The following is a 6,640-nucleotide window of genomic DNA, read 5'->3' as shown; positions in this document are numbered from 1 at the left end:
TGACAGAATATATGGAAACTGAATCATTATTATCTGAGTTGAGAGAGTTCAGAAGTTTACTGACAATGTGTGTTCTTTATCCTAACAGTCTGATTTCACATTGCATTTTCCTTTTGAGCGGAGCACAAGTAAGCAGCAGTTTTATTGCATTTTCCAGAACTACTGGAAAAGTTCAAGAAGCTATAAAGTACAGAGAGAAGCAATAAAACAGCAATAAAATTGCTAATATTATCTATAATTGAAGAGATTAGCAGCCCACATTTTTATATTTGCTTTTTTTTTTCACCAGAGCATTTACTATTTATTTAGAAACTTACAACTGAAAGTATTACAATAAGACAGTGATATTTTAATCTTAGTATTTGTATTCTCTGCATATCGTTATTTTTTAAGGCACTCATAATGTACTTATGGTTTTGCTTAAAGTATCTCACTGGAAATTTTATATTTCCTTCTTTAAATCATTTACATATGCTTCATAAAGAGATACTCCAAACAAATCTGTAATTTTTACAAGTTGTTTTATAGTCAAATGTATTACTTGAACAGATCTGGACTTCTGAGCTTTTGCCTTTTATGCAGTTAATTATTAAAATTCTGTTTTTTGAAATTGTTAAAATTAGAAAGCTTGGTATTTAGCAATGACATCTTACTTCGGAGTCATCTTTGATGTTTTGCATTTCTCTCCCCACACCAAGGAAAATACTTTTTTCTTCTGGTTTACAATCAAGAACTATGTTTGGTATTTCACATCAGAGTTAGCTGAGAGGTTCACATGTTGTTTGAGCCACTCTGAGTGTAAAAACGCTTGCATGGATCTGGCATTCACTAGTCATTTTCTTAGACAGTTCTTAGTCAACCCATGAACTTTTTTTAAACATCAAAGCTTATTTCCAACTGGGCATTAAAATCAGTTTAAGCCATAACAGATTCTGCCTGATGTGGGGCACCATCTACACCATTTCTTGTATCTTACTGGACTTCATTCTATTTCTTTATCCATAATTTATGAGAAAAAATGTGATACGAAATATATGCATTTGAATTTTCTCCTTATCTTTTACAGACTGCGAAAGATAAAAGTGTAATTATATAACTAGCTAATTGTCTATTATTGCTACTGATATGCTGTTGTAAGCCAAGTATTTTTTTTAATCGTGTACCCCACAGCATTTAAGAAATCTTTCAAAGTTATTGTACTACTTCAGAATGTTTTCTGCATTTTGCCTTACTATTTTTACCCTTTGTTGGATGATTTAGTTACATTTGTTTATATTTTCTATGCTCTTGGTCCTCTCAAACATTTTTACTCAAACTGCAGACATATTTCCAGAAAATTGAAGGACACCAACACCTTCTGTATATTCACACAGCTGTTACTGCTTAGCCTTTAGTGCACTATACAGAGTGCAGTACACAGAGCTTGTGAACGTGTGCAAATTATGTCATCAGACATCATCGTACATAAGATCTTAAAAACAGCTATATTATCAAGACAGAAGGCAGAGACCTACTGTGCATGCCATCAGTGATTAGGAGGCCAGAAAGAAGTTGACTTTCAGTACCAACCAGTGTTCACAATCTTGCTTGAGAGCCTAAACAGTTTAATCACTGAGCAATAATAAGACAAATAAACAAAACAAACAACAACAACAACAAAAACTGTGGTTCCATCCAGTATTTGCCATGAGGATAAAAAAGCGAGTATGTGTAAATACTAAATGTATTTTTAATTCATGGTACACAATTCACCATCTTCGCAGATGGATAAACATGTTAATGGCCAAATGACATAAATCATACAAGACCACAGAGGCCACTATTTCCTACCTTATCAGAATATTTTCATCTCCGTCCAAAACTTTAATTGCCAGTGTTTATCCTCAGCTGCTCACTGATGCTTTTTAAAATCCATTTTATGACAATCAGTAAACACTTTTTAAAAATTAATGGAGATCTCAGAGTAGGTCAGCTGGCTTTTGGCTGACCCTGACATGACTGACAACTGGCAGCGTATGTTATGTATCTAGCAGGAAGAGAAAGTGATCATTTAATTTCTGTCATGATTTGTGGGGCCCAGATGTTTTTGGACATTCTATTGAAAGAAATTGTCAAATAGATGAGTTGTGATTTTTTATTTTTTTTCCCCCAGAATTATTAAGGCTATCATGAAATATGACTGTCTTTTAGGATACACTCACTTGGTGGGGGTAAGTTTACCTACTAATAAGAAACATATTTATTTCACTTTCCGCCAGCTTGTCAATACTTTCATTTATCCTTTTGGGAGAAAGCTCAGTTTTATTAATTTTTTTAGTTGTCTCATTATAATAACCATTGCAAAATAATTGTTAGTTACTCGTGTCTACAAATACAATTATTGTCTCCAAGCATTAATAATTGCTCTATGATTATGCAGCTGGCATCTGTCTTAACGTCTTTTCCTCAACTTGCCAATCATGCTAATATTGTTAATTTGTGTAATGCAGCAGTGTTTAGTGATCTCTGCAAGTTTCAAGGTTTATTTCTGGTATGACTTCTCCAAAATCAGAGTGAGAGCAGCCCATGCACCAGAAAGCTTAAACTAATGCTAAAATTGGTTAAGCTTAATTTTTGTTATTCAAAAAGAGCACGACCAGTTACCTATTTGCCCATTATCTTCCAGTAGTTTTCCATGAACATTGTAGTGAATGAGTTCTGAACAGCAATCTTATTTACTGCACAACAGTAACTGCACGGACTGTTTCTGTGAGGATGTCTCTTACAGGGAGTTCAGTAGAAATTTATATCTGAGCAGTGAAACCCAAATGGACACTAGATGATAAAGCTTGTATAGACATAAATAAGATAAAAATTTAAAAACCAGTAGAGAATTTATAGTGATCGCCAGAAATAAGGAATTGTGACTGGGGCAGTATGATGACTCAGGTCTTAGTAACACAGTTTTCATTGACTGAGATCATTTAGTGTGAGGAAGTTTCCAGCTAGAAAAGATTTAAGGATTTAGATTGGGCAGATAAGAAACATCAAATACACAACAATGCAAGAGGAAGGAGAGATAGGAAGATCAAAAGAGAAATGAAAGAAAGTTTTTAGGTTTGGGAAAGGTAAACCCACAAAATGTGAGGAGTGAAGTAATTACTACTTTGAGGAAATATGCTCAGTTTAACAGTAACAAAGTAGAGAGGATCTGCTTTGGTCTCTGCCTAGTTCAGAAATGAAATCTACAGTGTCGATAAAATCATAAGATAATTCAAGTAGAAGGTGACCTCAGGAGGCCCTAGTCCAACCTCCACATCCAACCAGGGTCAGTTAGACCTCATGTTATTATTTTAATAATTCATATAGTAGTTATTAACATAACAGTTCATAATGTAACCTGCTGTCAGAAGATTAGGCTTAGCACTACTCTTATAGAAAAGAAGTTTGTTTCCAGTATCACAGTTCAGCAAATCTACACCGTGATGTATGTGGTACTCTTCCGAAAACCCTTGCATGTAATAACTAGCAGACATTACTGTGAACTTCTCTTTATCAAATTTTCCTGTATCAATGATACAGATACAACAAAAAGCTTTTTCAAGTCAAGCTGGATTGTTGTGTATCAAGGTGTGCAGGGTTGCTGAGCTCCAGGAGAGTCACCAAAGCATCAAATTCTGACTCTGTTATATCTTGCGGGTTCATCAGCTGTGCAGGAACTAGGAAAAGGTATGCCATATCTCCATCTCTGCCTTTTTTCTATAGACACTTTCTACTCAGTGTCTATATTACCTGAAGCGTATTAGACTGAATACTGAAGAATTGATAGAGAGCTGAACATCTGAGATGGCTGAAGGAATGAATGAGGCATACTGGCCAAAGCAAGACAGTTGTATGGATGGCAGAGTTCAAGGAAAGAATACCAACAGATCTGGTGTATTACAGACATAGCAGTTTAAAACTCCATTGAAGTTGTAAGTTGTTTATAACACACCTGTTTTAGTCTGGTGGAAATCTTATTATTGGATGACTTCTCAATTAGTTTCAATTGTGGTAATTTGTTTTGCACGTCTTAGAAGGTATTTCTGTTGTTCTTCATTCTAAGAACTATATCATTTTTATAACATCAGTTATCGTAAAGTTTTGGTAGAATCTTTCTATATTTGTTTTATGAAAACCATTGCTGCCCAATGTCTGTCTATCCTGCCGGAGTGTTGTGCAAATAATGATAGAGTAAATAAAAACAGGGTGACTGGAGCACCATATTAATACTTGAGGAAATAAAATGCTCACCAAGTCTTTAAGTATCCTTGTTACAGAATGTCATTGTTTCTTCTAGAACCAACATTGAAATAGATCTTCAAAAGCTTTCATTACAACTTAGTTCTCTTTATCATTAGAACTGCAGCCGTCAGCTCTACATCGCAGCCTGATTGATGATGATTTTAAAAGTCTTAGCACATTGGCATGTAGATTCACTGTGTGAGAGGGAATATACTCATAGGTGGATAACTTTGGCTGATCAAAGAAGGAAAGGTGTAACAGCAACTCATGGCATTTTCAAAACTAATTTGTTCTTGCACAAATAACCTACTAGTGGGGGAGGTGCTCTTTTAGTTAAGCTTCTGTAGTGAGATCTTGAGCCTTGTTTACGATAACTACATTTAAGGAAGTAATTTTGAAGTGTTGTGACACTAAAAAGTTCTGTTTACATACATTATATCTTTGTTGAAGTATTCTGGCAGAGTTATGAAAGAGTGCTTTCTGGCCTGAGCTGAACTTCAGAATACCTTGTACATTTTAGTTCATTGCTATGTATCTCATTTTCCCCACATTCCCACATTCAAAGCAGAAGCTTCGGTAGCTCAGGCACCACAAGGTTCAGTTCCTCACTGCATGTCAGATGGATTTGATGACAGTCACCATAGTATAGCACATTCAAAAATCATGTGAAAATTTAAAATTATACAGCTTTTGGCTGAAAGAGATCCACTGACAGGATGGAGAATGTCCCTGCTACACAGCACTGATATTCTATGACTAAATCATGTATTTAAGTATAAAATGGATAGAATGCAAAAGGTATCTAAATGATTGATTAACACTTCTAAAATGAAAATGAGTTTTTCTTTTAACTAATGACTGAAAATCTCTTAAACCAAAAATGATTCACTTTAAATGTCATGGTATATAAATTCAGACAATAAATTGAACTGCAGATTAAATTTGAAATTGAAACTCCACATGCTTTTCTGTTGCTAATGAAAAGAATCTACTTTTTATCTGAACAGTTGTAGATGGCAATGAACTTTTGCTTCTTTTGCTGTTTGGCAGGGTAGCTGTAATTTTCTTTGATGTGTGTCGTTTTTGGGCTTTGAGGTTAACTATTTTGTTTTAGTGGGGATGCAGAGATATATGAAGTATCTCTTCTCCATGTGGTAGTGCAGTTTGGGATGGGAGAAGGCTCGGGTACTCAGTTGGGAATACTATCCATTGACTAAATACATGAAGTCTGAGGTATGAAAAAATATTTTTTTTCTTGATACTGGAAGATGGCTGTAGCATATTTTTCACCACTGAAGCATGTTTGAGATGTGAAAAACATTAACAATGAGGAGAGCTTTAGGTCAGGATCACTGCATCACAGATGGCATTATCTTCTGATTTAGCTGGGTTGAAAACTGCTGAAAAATAATCCTTTTTGTGCCCTTGTCAGTGGCTTTGGCCTAGAATAATAGCATATCAGCTTTACCTGAGTCAGATAATCATTACAAAATGATTTTTTTTTTCTTAACTCACAGAAATCATTGGGAGAAAAATAAATTTGATAGGTGTGATGAATATTATTTTAAGTTAAAGCTTACTGAGATATACAAAATACTAAATGCTGCTGGTAATTGAGCAACTCTATGCAATTGTAAATTAGCTGCTCGACTTGAAAAAAAGGCGATTACTGAAAGCACTTTTTCCCCCTAGAAAACTTGCTGCTCTCCTTTTCCTTAGCATTCACGAGGGGCATTCAGTTAATCATACTGAGGTCTCTCCCTTAGCGCTGCAGTAGCTGATTACCCAGCAGGAGGTGCAGTTCCAGCAGGGTAAGTCAGAATGGTGTTGGTCGTTCCCTAGGGAGGGACATCCTGTAAAAACACCAAGGTTGAGAACTGTCATATTCACAGCAGTAGGTGCATTTTCTTCAGAAATTAATGGAGCGAGCTGGGCAAAAATGTTTTTAAACTACATCTTCCCTAGAGTAAGATGCAAATTCAAAGCTCTTTTGAAGCACTGGAATAAAAGTTGAAGATAAGACTTTTTAGTTTTTGACATTGATGATATAGGCAACACTTGCACTGCGAATATTCAATTGAAATGGAGGATAAGTGGGGCAGATGTTATTCAAGCAGGTCCCAAATGCAGTCCTAACTATTTCAGAGCTGGCTTAACTAAGCTCCTTTTAATTATGCTTACTGCATAATACCTGATAGAGATTGCCTTCCTTAAGATTGTTATGAATTGATTTGCAATGCTATATGCTTCTCTAAAAACAAGGATTTAAAGGAATCTTGCCATCAAGACTCTCATTCAACAAAAATGTTTAAAAAGGAATGAAGCACTGAGATACAGATTTTTTTCTTTTCCAGTGGCAGTTCATTTGCTGCTCAGC

At 35.3% G+C, this 6,640-nt stretch overlaps 1 protein-coding gene across 5 annotated transcripts in view; it reads left to right on the top strand.

Annotated features, from left to right (window-relative positions):
- Nucleotides 1-6,640, top strand: part of TENM3 (teneurin transmembrane protein 3) — a 1,287,844-nt gene that overhangs the window by 571,557 nt on the left and 709,647 nt on the right. The window lies entirely within an intron of this gene.

The sequence above is a fragment of the Gallus gallus genome, chromosome 4 (assembly GCF_016699485.2).
Source record: "Gallus gallus isolate bGalGal1 chromosome 4, bGalGal1.mat.broiler.GRCg7b, whole genome shotgun sequence".
In the NCBI taxonomy this organism is placed as follows: domain Eukaryota; kingdom Metazoa; phylum Chordata; class Aves; order Galliformes; family Phasianidae; genus Gallus; species Gallus gallus.
Note: the sequence above shows the minus strand (reverse complement) of the source record. Positions and strands in the feature narration are given on the sequence as shown.